Source organism: Anser brachyrhynchus, assembly GCF_964034855.1.
Source record: "Anser brachyrhynchus genome assembly, contig: SCAFFOLD_111, whole genome shotgun sequence".
NCBI classification, from domain to species: Eukaryota; Metazoa; Chordata; class Aves; order Anseriformes; family Anatidae; genus Anser; species Anser brachyrhynchus.
In genome coordinates this window covers 209440-224119 of record NW_027663701.1, presented here as the reverse complement: position 1 = coordinate 224119, position 14680 = coordinate 209440, and the positions used below count along the sequence as shown (strand labels likewise).

General features: G+C 50.3%; 1 long non-coding RNA gene across 1 annotated transcript in view; it reads right to left on the bottom strand.

Annotated features, from left to right (window-relative positions):
- LOC308187010 overlaps positions 1 to 13318 on the bottom strand; it is a 31604-nt gene extending 18286 nt beyond the window's left edge. The window contains exon 1 of the long non-coding RNA XR_013944411.1: positions 12977 to 13318. This is a non-coding gene — a long non-coding RNA (uncharacterized lncRNA). The remainder of the gene's footprint in view (positions 1 to 12976) is intronic.
- Between the last annotated feature and the right edge of the window lie 1362 nt (positions 13319 to 14680).

The window sequence follows — 14680 nt, the reverse complement described above, 5'->3', positions numbered from 1 at the left end:
GATGTTTTTAGTGGCGGGTTGGGGGCTGTTGTTGACTTTGTTTGTTGTATTGGAGCTTGTGCGGGGGTTGTCGCGGGGTGCTATTCGGGCGGTTTAGGGGTTAGGGTCAGAGAATAGTTTATTGAAAATGCCAGCTTTGGGAGCTGGAGATAAAGGTTTGAGTCCTTTTTTTCTGAGTTTGGGGTACTCTAAGAAGTGGTAAGTCTTCAATCTTTGGTTTACAAGACCAATGTTTTTATAAACTATTAGAGTATTTAGCAGTTGAGTATTTTGTTTTCTAGGGCGCTTGCGGCGGGGAGGAGAAATAGGAGGATAGTGAAGTAGGCGATTGAAGCGAGTTGGCCGATGATGATGAATGGGTGTTCGACGGGTTGGCTTCCTACTCATGTTAGGACGAGGAGGTCAGCGACTAGTACTCAGAATAGGAGCTGGGAGAGTGGTCGGAATGTTATTGCTCGTTGTTTTGATTTGTGCAGGAATGGGATTAGGAATAGGATCAGTACGGAGGCGGCCAGTGCTAATACGCCTCCTAGTTTATTTGGGATTGAACGTAGGATGGCGTAGGCGAATAGGAAGTATCATTCTGGCTTGATGTGTGGTGGGGTTACTAGTGGGTTTGCTGGGGTGAAGTTTTCTGGGTCTCCCAGGAGGTTAACCGCTCATGCTTCTTTCTTATGAGACGTTAGTAAACCAATTACATAGCCTTGTCAAGACTAAATCACAGGTAAAAATCCTGTACATCTCATGTGGCCAACCACTCCCAACTAGGATTCCAAGACGCCTCATCACCCATCATAGAAGAACTCGTTGAATTCCACGACCACGCCCTAATCGTTGCCCTAGCTATCTGCAGCCTAGTTCTCTACCTTTTAGCCCACATACTAACAGAAAAACTCTCGTCCAATGCTGTAGACGCCCAAGAAGTAGAGCTGATCTGGACAATCCTACCTGCTATCGTCCTGGTACTCCTCGCCCTCCCATCCCTACAAATCCTCTACATAATGGACAAAATCGACGAACCAGACCTCACCCTAAAAGCCATCGGCCACCAATGATACTGAAGCTACGAATACACAGACTTCAAAGACCTATCATTCGACTCCTACATAGTGCCCACCCCAGACTTACCCAACGGCCACTTCCGACTGCTAGAAGTTGACCACCGCGTAGTTATCCCAATAGAATCCCCCATCCGCGTGATCATTACTGCAGGAGACGTACTCCACTCCTGAGCAGTCCCAACGCTCGGAGTTAAAACAGACGCAATCCCAGGCCGACTAAACCAAACTTCATTCATTACCACCCGGCCTGGGATTTTTTACGGACAATGCTCAGAAATTTGCGGGGCTAATCACAGCTACATACCCATTGTAGTAGAATCAACCCCACTCCCACATTTCGAGGCCTGATCGTCCCTTCTATCATCATCCTAATCATTAAGAAGCTATGCAACAGCACTAGCCTTTTAAGCTAGCCAAAGAGGGACTTCCCCCTCCTTAATGATATGCCACAGCTTAACCCCGCACCATGATTTTCAATCATAATTATAACCTGATTAACCCTAGCACTCCTCATCCAACCAAAACTACTAGCCTTCACCACAACCAACCCCCCATCAAATAAGACCTCCCTCACTACCAAACCCACACCATGATCCTGACCATGAACCTAAGCTTCTTTGACCAATTTTCCAGCCCCAATCTATTTGGCATCCCCTTAATCCTACTATCCCTACTCTTCCCAGCCCTACTATTCCCGTCCCCAAACAACCGATGAATCAACAACCGCCTTTCTACTATCCAAACATGACTCCTTCACCTAATCACAAAACAACTAATAGTCCCACTCAACAAAAATGGCCACAAATGAGCCATAATATTTACATCCCTAATAATCATACTTCTTACAATCAACCTTCTAGGCCTCCTTCCATATACATTCACCCCAACCACCCAACTATCTATGAACATAGCCCTAGCCTTCCCACTATGGCTCGCCACACTACTAACAGGCCTACGAAACCAACCATCAGCCTCTTTAGCCCACCTATTACCCGAAGGTACCCCTACACCCCTAATCCCCGCACTAATCCTGATCGAAACAACCAGCCTACTAATCCGCCCCCTAGCCCTCGGAGTCCGCCTTACAGCCAACCTTACAGCAGGACACTTACTCATCCAACTCATCTCTACAGCCTCCATTGCATTAATACCCACCCTTCCTGCAGTATCCATCCTAACAATAATCATCCTACTACTCCTAACCATCCTAGAAGTAGCAGTAGCCATAATCCAGGCCTACGTCTTCGTGCTCCTTCTAAGCCTATACTTACAAGAAAACATCTAATGGCACACCAAGCACACTCATACCACATAGTTGACCCAAGCCCTTGACCAATCTTCGGGGCAGCCGCCGCCCTACTCACAACCTCAGGATTAATCATGTGATTCCACTACAACTCATCCATACTACTAACCCTAGGCCTCATCTCAATACTCCTAGTAATACTCCAATGATGACGAGACATTGTACGAGAAAGCACCTTCCAAGGCCATCACACTCCCACAGTCCAAAAAGGCCTACGATACGGCATAATCCTTTTCATCACATCCGAAGCATTCTTCTTCTTAGGGTTCTTCTGAGCGTTCTTCCACTCGAGCCTGGCCCCAACCCCAGAACTAGGAGGCCAATGACCCCCAACAGGAATTAAACCACTCAACCCGATAGAAGTCCCCCTACTAAACACAGCCATCCTACTAGCCTCAGGCGTTACCGTAACGTGAGCCCATCACAGCATCACAGAAGGAAACCGAAAACACGCCATCCACGCCCTAACCCTAACGATCCTCCTGGGATTCTACTTCACAGCCCTACAAGCAATAGAATACCACGAAGCCCCATTCTCAATCGCCGATAGCGTCTACGGATCTACCTTCTTCGTTGCCACTGGATTCCACGGACTCCACGTAATCATCGGATCCTCCTTCCTGACCGTCTGCCTCTTCCGACTGATCAAGTTCCACTTTACATCAGACCACCACTTCGGATTCGAGGCAGCAGCCTGATACTGACACTTCGTAGACGTCATCTGACTATTCCTCTACATAACCATCTACTGATGAGGATCTTGCTCTTCTAGTATATTAATTACAATTGACTTCCAATCTCTAGAATCTGGTATAAACCCAGAGGAGAGCAATGAACGCACTCATGTTCATATTCGCCCTATCATCAATCCTAAGCGCCGCCCTAACCGCATTAAACTTCTGACTCGCCCAAATAAACCCCGACTCAGAGAAACTCTCACCGTACGAATGTGGATTCGACCCACTTGGATCTGCTCGATTACCATTCTCAGTCCGATTCTTCCTCAGTAGCCATCCTGTTCGTCCTATTCGACCTAGAAATCGCCCTCCTACTCCCCCTGCCATGAGCCGTCCAACTCCAATCCCCCCTAATGACCCTCACCTGAACTGTAGCGATCCTCCTTCTCCTAACACTCGGACTGGCCTACGAGTGAATTCAAGGGGGCCTAGAATGAGCAGAATAACAGAAAGTTAGTCTAACCAAAAAGATAGCTGGTTTCGACCCAGCAGATTACAGCCAACCCTGTAACTTTTTTATGTCGCCCCTACATTTAAGCTTCTACTCAGCCTTCATTTTCAGCGGACTAGGACTAGCCTTCCACCGAACCCACCTAGTATCCGCCCTACTATGCCTTGAAAGCATAATATTATCGATATTCGTAGGCCTATCAATATGATCCATCGAAAACCAAGTCTCCTCATTCACCATGGTACCAATTCTCATGCTAACCTTCTCAGCGTGTGAGGCGGGCACAGGCCTGGCCATCCTAGTAGCCTCCACCCGCACACATGGCTCCGACCATCTACACAACCTAAACCTCCTGCAATGCTAAAAATCATCCTACCCACAATCATACTTCTTCCAACAGCCCTGCTGTCTCCACCAAAATTTCTATGGACTAACACCACCTTATACAGCCTCCTAATCGCTGCCCTAAGCCTACAGTGATTAATCCCAACCTACTACCCCTACAAATTTTTATCCAACTGAACAGGAATTGACCAAATCTCATCCCCCCTCCTAGTACTATCCTGCTGACTACTCCCACTCATAATCATAGCAAGCCAAAACCACCTGCAACAAGAACCCCTACAACGCAAACGAATCTTTATCTCAACCTTAGTCGCAGTCCAGCCATTCATCCTACTAGCCTTTTCCACCACAGAACTAGCACTATTTTACATCTCATTTGAAGCAACCCTCATTCCCACCCTAATCTTAATCACCCGATGGGGGAACCAACCAGAACGCCTAAGCGCTGGCATCTACCTGCTATTCTACACGCCAGTAAGCTCTCTACCCCTGCTAATCACAATCATACACCTATACGTGAAAATTGGCACCCTGCACCTGCCAACCCTACAACTAACCCACCCAACCCTATCCACCTCATGGACAGGAATACTATCAGGTCTAGCACTGCTCATAGCATTCATAGTAAAAGCCCCACTATACGGCCTACACCTCTGACTGCCAAAAGCCCACGTAGAAGCACCCATCGCAGGCTCAATACTCCTCGCCGCCCTACTACTAAAGCTAGGAGGATACGGAATTATACGAGTCACTCTATTTATGGGCCCACTGTCCAACCTCCTGCACTACCCCTTCCTAACCCTGGCCCTATGAGGCGCCCTAATGACTAGCTCAATCTGCCTACGACAGACAGACCTAAAATCACTAATCGCTTATTCATCCGTTAGCCACATAGGCCTAGTTATCGCCGCAGGAATAATCCAAACCCACTGATCATTCTCAGGGGCAATGATCCTAATAATTTCCCATGGACTAACTTCCTCCATACTATTCTGCCTAGCCAACACAAACTATGAACGTACGCACAGCCGAATTCTACTACTCACACGAGGCCTACAACCTCTCCTACCACTCATAGCTACCTGATGATTGCTGGCCAATCTAACAAACATAGCCTTACCCCCAACAACAAACCTCATAGCAGAGCTAACCATTATAATCACCTTATTCAACTGATCTGCCTTCACGATCATCCTAACAGGAATCGCAACCCTACTAACCGCCTCCTACACCTTATTCATACTACTAATGACCCAACGAGGCTCAATCCCCTCCCACATCACATCTATGCAAAACTCAACCACGCGAGAACACCTGCTCATAACACTCCACATTATCCCAATATTCCTCCTAATCCTCAAACCCGAACTGATCTCCAGAATCCCCTCATGCAAGTATAGTTTAAACCAAACATTAGACTGTGATTCTAAGAATAGAAGTTCAAACCTTCTTACCTGCCAAGGGGAGGGTTTAACCAACAAGAGCTGCTAACTCTTACATCTGAGCCTAAAACCTCAGCCCCCTTACTTTTAAAGGATAACAGCAATCCACTGGTCTTAGGAACCACCCATCTTGGTGCAAATCCAAGTAAAAGTAGTGAACCCCACACTACTAATCAACTCCCTCACACTACTCACGCTGACAATCCTCCTAACCCCAATCATCCTGCCATTTCTATTTAAAAACTTTAAAAACACCCCACAAGCCACCACCCGCGCTGTTAAAACCGCATTCCTAATTAGCCTAGCCCCTACAACCGCATTCATCTACTCGGGAGTAGAATCTGTCACCTGCCACTGGGAGTGAAAATTCATTATAAACTTTAAAATCCCCCTGAGCCTAAAAATAGACCAATACTCAATAACATTTCTTCCAATCGCCCTATTTGTAACATGATCAATCCTACAATTTGCCATATGATACATGGCCTCAGAGCCATACGTAACAAAATTTTTCACCTACCTACTGACATTCCTAGTCGCCATACTCCTCCTAACAACCGCAAACAACATATTCCTCCTATTCGTAGGCTGGGAAGGAGTACGAATCATGTCCTTCCTTCTCATCGGCTGATGACAAGGCCGAGCAGATGCCAACACCGCCGCCCTACAAGCCGTAATCTACAACCGAATCGGAGACGTCGGACTGATCCTGAGCATAGCATGACTAGCTTCAACATTCAACACCTGAGAGATCCAACAAGCCGTACACCCCCACCAAACCCCAATCCTCCCCCTCATAGGATTAATCCTCGCAGCCGCAGGAAAATCCGCCCAATTTGGACTCCACCCATGACTGCCCGCAGCAATAGAAGGCCCCACCCCAGTATCAGCCCTACTGCACTCCAGTACCATAGTAGTAGCCGGAATCTTCCTGCTCATCCGCATGCACCCCCTGCTAGCCACCAACCAGACAGCCCTAACTGCCTGCCTATGCCTAGGTGCTCTATCAACCCTATTCGCTGCCACATGCGCCCTAACCCAAAATGACATCAAAAAAATCATTGCTTTCTCAACATCCAGCCAACTAGGACTAATAATAGTCACTATCGGACTAAACCTCCCACAACTAGCCTTCCTACACATCTCAACCCATGCCTTCTTTAAAGCCATACTATTCCTATGCTCAGGGTCTATCATCCACAACCTAAACGGAGAACAAGATATCCGAAAGATAGGAGGCCTACAGAAAATACTCCCAGTCACTACTTCCTGCCTAACCATCGGAAACCTGGCGCTGATAGGAACCCCATTCCTAGCCGGATTCTACTCAAAAGACCTCATCATCGAAAGCTTAAACACATCATACCTAAATACTTGAGCCCTACTCCTAACCCTTATAGCCACAGCATTCACCGCAACCTACAGCATCCGCATAACCATCCTAGTCCAAGCTGGACAAACCCGAATCCCCCCAATAGTATCAATAAACGAAAACAACCCACTAATCACCGCCCCCCTAACCCGACTCGCCCTAGGCAGCATTACAGCAGGAATAATCATTACCTCTTTCATCACACCAACCAAAACCCCCCCAATAACCATACCCCTTATCACCAAAACCGCTGCCATCCTCATAACAATCCTAGGAATCATCCTAGCCCTAGAACTATCGAACATAACACACACCCTCACTCACCCCAAACCAAACCCCCTCATAAACTTCTCCTCTGCATTAGGGTACTTCAACCCCCTAGTACACCGATTCTTCTCCAAAAACCTACTAGAAAAGGGACAAAACATTGCCCTACACTTGATCGACCTCTCCTGACTCAAAAAAATAGGGCCAGAGGGCCTTGCTGAACTACAAGTAGCCGCAAGCAAAGCCGCAACCTCAATACACACAGGGCTAATTAAGGCCTACCTAGGATCCTTCGCCCTCTCCATCCTGGTAATAATCCTAATAACACACAGACTCACTAATGGCCCCTAACATCCGCAAATCCCATCCCCTACTAAAAATAATCAACAACTCCCTAATCGACCTACCCGCCCCCTCCAACATCTCTGCCTGATGAAACTTCGGCTCCCTTCTAGCCATCTGCTTAGCCACACAAATCCTAACAGGCCTGCTACTAGCCATACACTACACCGCAGACACTTCACTCGCCTTCTCCTCAGTAGCTCACACATGCCGAGACGTCCAGTACGGATGGCTCATCCGCAACCTCCACGCCAACGGTGCTTCGCTCTTCTTTATCTGCATCTACTTACACATCGGACGAGGCCTCTACTACGGCTCCTACCTATACAAAGAAACCTGAAACACAGGAGTAATCCTCCTACTCACCCTAATAGCAACTGCCTTCGTAGGGTATGTCCTACCATGAGGACAAATGTCATTCTGAGGGGCCACCGTAATCACCAACCTATTCTCAGCCATCCCGTACATTGGGCAAACTCTAGTAGAATGAGCCTGAGGAGGATTCTCAGTAGACAATCCAACCTTAACCCGATTCTTCGCCATCCACTTCCTACTGCCCTTCCTAATTGCAGGAATCACCCTAGTCCACCTAACCTTCCTACACGAATCAGGCTCAAATAACCCACTAGGAATCGTATCAGACTGCGACAAAATCCCATTCCACCCATACTTCTCCATTAAAGACAGCTTAGGGCTTACCCTAATAATCACCCCTCTAATAGCACTAGCCCTATTTTAACCGAACCTCCTGGTTCTTGGAATCCTAGATGGGAGTGGTTGGCCACATGAGATGTACAGGATTTTTACCTGTGATTTAGTCTTGACAAGGCTATGTAATTGGTTTACTAACGTCTCATAAGAAAGAAGCATGAGCGGTTAATGCAGTTGGCTTGAAATCCATCCCCAGTGGTGCCAGAGCACTCTCTGAACTCACTGAAGTGCATCCCCAGTGGTGCCAGTGCACTCTCTGCACTCACTGCACTGCATCCCCAGTGGTGCCAGTGCGCTCTCTGGAGTCACAGCACTGCATCCCCAGTGGTGCCAGTGCACTCGCTGGACTCACTGCAGTGCATCCCCAGTGGTGCCAGTGCACTCTCTGCACTCACTGCACTGCATCCCCAGTGGTGCCAGTGCACTCTCTGGACTCACTGCACTGCATCACCAGTGGTGCCAGTGCACTCTCTGGACTCACTGCACTGCATCCCCAGTGGTGCCAGTGCACTCTCTGGACTCACTGCACTCCATCCCCAGTGGTGCCAGTGCACTCTCTGGACTCACTGAAGTGCATCCCCAGTGGTGCCAGTGCACTCTCTGCACTCACTGCACTGCATCCACAGTGGTGCCAGTGTGCTCTCTGGAGTCACAGCACTGCATCCCCAGTGGTGCCAGTGCAATCTCTGGACTCACTGCACTGCATCCCCAGTGGTGCCAGTGCACTCTCTGGACTCACTGAAGTGCATCACCAGTGGTGCCATTGCACTCTCTGCACTCACTGCACTGCATCCCCAGTGGTGCCAGTGCACTCACTGGACTCACTGCACTGCATCCCCAGTGGTGCCAGTGCGCTCTCCGGAGTCACAGCACTGCATCCCCAGTGGTGCCAGTGCACTCACTGGACACACTGTACTGCAACACACGTGGTGCCAGTGCACTCTCTGCACTCACTGCACAGCATCCCCAGTGGTGCCAGTGCATTCACTGGACTCACTGGACTGCATCACCAGTGGTGCCAGTGCACTCTCTGGACTCAATGCACTACATCCCCTGTGGTGCCAGTGCACTCTCTGGACTCACTGCACTGCATCCCCAGTGGTGCCAGTGTACTCTCTGGACTCACTGCACTGCATCCCCAGTGGTGCCAGAGCACTCTCTGGACTCACTGCACTGCATCCCCAGTGGTGCCAGTGCACTCTCTGGACTCACTGCACTGTATCCGCAGTGGTGTCAGTGCACTCTCTGTACTCACTGAAGTGCATCCCCAGTGGTGCCAGTGCACTCTCTGGACTCACCGGGGTGCATCCCCAGTGGTGCCAGTGCACTCTCTGGACTCACTGCACTGCATCCCCAGTGGTGCCAGTGCAATCTCTGGACTCACTGTAGTGCATCCCCAGTGGTGCCAGTGCACTCTCTGGACTCACTGCAGTGCATCCCCAGTGGTGCCAGTGCACTCTCTGGACTCACTGTACTACATCACCAGTGGTGCCAGTGCACTCTCTGGACTCACAGCAGTGCATACCCAGTGGTGCCAGTGCACTCTCTGGACTCACTGCACTGCATCCCCAGTGGTGCCAATGCACTCTCTGGACTCACTGCCATGCATCCCCAGTGGTGCCAGTGAAGTCTCTGGACTCACTGCACTGCATCCCCAGTGGTGCCAGAGCACTCTCTGGACTCACTGCACTGCATCCCCAGTGGTGCCACTGCACTCTCTGGACTCACTGCACTGCATCCCCAGTGGTGCCAGTGCACTCTCTGGACTCACTGCACTGCAGGCCCAGTGGTACCAGTGCACTCACTGGACTCACTGTACTGCATCACCAGTGGTGCCAGTGCTCTCTCTGGACTCACTGCACTGCATACCCAGTGGTTCCAGTGCATTCACTGGACTCACTGTACTGCATCTCCAGTGGTGCCAGTGCACTCTCTGGACTCACTGCACTGCATCCCCAGTGGTGCCAGTGAGCTCTCTGGACTCACTGCACTGCATCCCCAGTGGTGCCAGTGTACTCACAGGATTCACTGCACTGCATCCCCAGTGGTGCTAGTGCACTCTCTGGACTCACTGCACTGCATCCCGAGTGGTGCCAGTGCACTCTCTGGACTCACTGAAGTGCATGCTCAGTGGTGCCAGTGCACTCTCTGGGCTCACTACACTGCATCCCCAGTGGTGCCAGTACACTCACTGGACTCACTGCACTGCATCCCCAGTGGTGCCAGTGCACTCTCTGGACTCACTGCACTGCATCCCCAGTGGTGCCAGTGCACTCTCTGGACTCACTGTAGTGCATCCCCAGTGGTGCCAGTGCACTCTCTGGACTCACTGCAGTGCATCCCCAGTGGTGCCAGTGCACTCTCTGCACTCACTTCACTGCATCCCCAGTGGTGCCAGTGCACTCTCTGGACTCACTGCACTGCACCCCCAGTGGTGCCAGTGAAGTCTTTGGACTCACTGCACTGCATCCCCAGTGGTGGCAGTGCACTCTCTGGAGTCACTGAAGTGCATCCCCAGTGGTGCCAGTGCACTCTCTGGACTCACTGCACTGCATGTCCAGTGGTGCCAGTGCACTCTGTGGACTCACTGTACTGCATCCCCAGTGGTGCCAGTGCACTCTCTGGACTAACTGCAGTGCATCCCCAGTGGTGCCAGTGCACTCTCTGGACTCACTGCAGTGCATCCCCAGTGGTGCCAGTGCACTCTCTAGTCTCACTGCAGTGCATCCCCAGTGGTGCCAGTGCACTCTCTGGACTCACTGCACTGCATCCCCAGTGGTGCCAGTGCACTGTCTGGACTCACTGCACTGCATCCCCAGTGGTGTCAGTGCACTCTCTGGAGTAACTGTACTGCATCCCCAGTGGTGCCAGTGCACTCACTGGACTGACTGCACTGCATCCCCAGTGGTGCCAGTGCGCTCTCTGGAGTCACAGCACTGCATCCCCAGTGGTGCCAGTGCACTCACTGGACTCACTGCACTGCATCACAGGTGGTGCCAGTGCACTCTCTGGACTCACTGCAGTGAATCCCCGGTGGTGCCAGTGTACTCTCTGCAGTCACTGCGCTGCATCCCCAGTGGTGCCAGTGCACTCACTGGACTCACTGGACTGCATCCCCAGTGGTGCCAGTGCACTCTCTGGACTCACTGCACTGCATCCCCAGTGGTGCCAGTGCACTCTCTGGACTCACTGCACTGCATCCCCAGTGGTGCCAGAGCACTCTCTGGACTCACTGCACTGCATCCCCAGTGGTGCCAGTGCACTCTCTGGACTCACTGCACTGCATCCCCAGTCATGTCAGTGCACTCTCTGGACTCACTGAAGTGCATCCCCAGTTGTGCCAGTGCACTCTCTGGACTCAATGCACTGCATCCCCAGTGGTGCCAGTGCACTCTCTGGACTCAGTGCACTGCATCCCCAGTGGTGCCAGTGCAATCTCTGGACTCACTGTAGTGCATCCCCAGTGGTGCCAGTGCACTCTCTGGACTCACTGCAGTGCATCCCCAGTGGTGCCAGTGCACTCTCTGGACTCACTGTACTGCATCACCAGTGGTGCCAGTGCACTCTCTGGACTCACTGCAGTGCATCCCCAGTGGTGCCAGTGCACTCTCTGGACTCACTGCACTGCAGCCCCGGTGGTGCCAGTGCAATCTCTGGACTCACTGCACTGCATCCCCAGTGGTGCCAGTGCACTCTCTGGACTCACTGCACTGCATCCCCAGTTTTGCCAGTGAAGTCTTTGGACTCACTGCACTGCATCCCCAGTGGTGCCAGTGCACTCTCTGGAGTCACTGAAGTGCATCCCCAGTGGTGCCAGTGCACTCTCTGGACTCACTGCACTGCATGCCCAGTGGTGCCAGTGCACTCTCTGGACTCACTGCACTGCATCCGCTCATGATCGGAGGATTCGGCAACTGAGTAGTCCCCCTCATAATCGGTGCCCCCGACATAGCATTCCCGCGAATAAACAACATAAGCTTTTGACTCCTCCCCCCATCATTCCTCCTACTACTAGTCTCATCCACTGTAGAAGCTGGCGCCGGCACAGGCTGAACTGTCTACCCTCCCCTAGCAGGTAACCTTGCCCACGCCGGAGCTTCAGTAGACCTGGCTATCTTCTCACTCCACTTAGCCGGTATCTCCTCCATCCTTGGGGCTATCAACTTTATCACCACAGCCATCAACATAAAACCCCCCGCACTCTCACAATACCAAACCCCACTATTTGTCTGATCCGTACTAATTACCGCCATCCTACTCCTTCTATCACTCCCCGTACTCGCCGCCGGTATTACAATATTACTAACTGATCGAAACCTAAACACCACATTCTTCGACCCCGCTGGAGGAGGAGACCCAATCCTGTACCAACACCTATTCTGATTCTTCGGACACCCAGAAGTCTATATTCTGATCCTACCGGGGTTCGGAATCATCTCACACGTAGTCACGTACTACTCAGGCAAAAAGGAGCCCTTCGGCTACATGGGAATAGTCTGAGCCATACTATCCATCGGCTTCCTAGGATTCATCGTCTGAGCTCACCACGTGTTTACAGTAGGAATAGACGTTGATACCCGAGCCTACTTTACATCAGCCACTATAATCATTGCCATCCCTACCGGAATCAAAGTATTTAGCTGACTAGCCACCCTGCACGGAGGAACAATCAAATGAGACCCCCCCAATACTATGAGCTCTAGGATTTATCTTCCTATTTACCATCGGAGGATTAACAGGAATCGTTCTTGCAAACTCTTCCCTAGACATCGCCCTGCACGACACGTACTACGTAGTTGCCCACTTCCACTACGTCCTATCCATAGGCGCCGTCTTTGCCATTCTAGCAGGATTTACTCACTGATTCCCACTACTCACTGGGTTTACCCTACACCAAACATGAGCAAAAGCCCACTTCGGGGTAATATTTACAAGAGTAAACCTAACGTTCTTCCCCCAGCACTTCCTAGGCCTAGCAGGAATACCCCGACGATACTCGGACTATCCCGACGCCTACACACTATGAAACACCATTTCCTCCATCGGCTCCCTAATCTCAATAGTAGCCGTAATCATACTAATATTCATCATCTGAGAAGCCTTTCCGGCCAAACGAAAAGTCCTACAACCAGAACTAACTACCACAAACGTTGAATGAATCCACGGCTGCCCTCCCCCATACCATACTTTCGAGGAACGGGCCTTCGTCCAAGTACAAGAAAGGAAGGAATCGAACCCTCACATGCTGGTTTCAAGCCAACTGCATTAACCGCTCATGCTTCTTTCTTATGAGACGTTAGTAAACCAATTACATAGCCTTGTCAAGACTAAATCACAGGTAAAAATCCTGTACATCTCATGTGGCCAACCACTCCCAACTAGGATTCCAAGACGCCTCATCACCCATCATAGAAGAACTCGTTGAATTCCACGACCACGCCCTAATCGTTGCCCTAGCTATCTGCAGCCTAGTTCTCTACCTTTTAGCCCACATACTAACAGAAAAACTCTCGTCCAATGCTGTAGACGCCCAAGAAGTAGAGCTGATCTGGACAATCCTACCTGCTATCGTCCTGGTACTCCTCGCCCTCCCATCCCTACAAATCCTCTACATAATGGACAAAATCGATGAACCAGACCTCACCCTAAAAGCCATCGGCCACCAATGATACTGAAGCTACGAATACACAGACTTCAAAGACCTATCATTCGACTCCTACATAGTGCCCACCCCAGACTTACCCAACGGCCACTTCCGACTGCTAGAAGTTGACCACCGCGTAGTTATCCCAATAGAATCCCCCATCCGCGTGATCATTACTGCAGGAGACGTACTCCACTCCTGAGCAGTCCCAACGCTCGGAGTTAAAACAGACACAATCCCAGGCCGACTAAACCAAACTTCATTCATTACCACCCGGCCTGGGATTTTTTACGGACAATGCTCAGAAATTTGCGGGGCTAATCACAGCTACATACCCATTGTAGTAGAATCAACCCCACTCCCACATTTCGAGGCCTGATCGTCCCTTCTATCATCATCCTAATCATTAAGAAGCTATGCAACAGCACTAGCCTTTTAAGCTAGCCAAAGAGGGACTTCCCCCTCCTTAATGATATGCCACAGCTTAACCCCGCACCATGATTTTCAATCATAATTATAACCTGATTAACCCTAGCACTCCTCATCCAACCAAAACTACTAGCCTTCACCACAACCAACCCCCCATCAAATAAGACCTCCCTCACTACCAAACCCACACCATGATCCTGACCATGAACCTAAGCTTCTTTGACCAATTTTCCAGCCCCAATCTATTTGGCATCCCCTTAATCCTACTATCCCTACTCTTCCCAGCCCTACTATTCCCGTCCCCAAACAACCGATGAATCAACAACCGCCTTTCTACTATCCAAACATGACTCCTTCACCTAATCACAAAACAACTAATAGTCCCACTCAACAAAAATGGCCACAAATGAGCCATAATATTTACATCCCTAATAATCATACTTCTTACAATCAACCTTCTAGGCCTCCTTCCATATACATTCACCCCAACCACCCAACTATCTATGAACATAGCCCTAGCCTTCCCACTATGGCTCGCCACACTACTAACAGGCCTACGAAACCAACCATCAG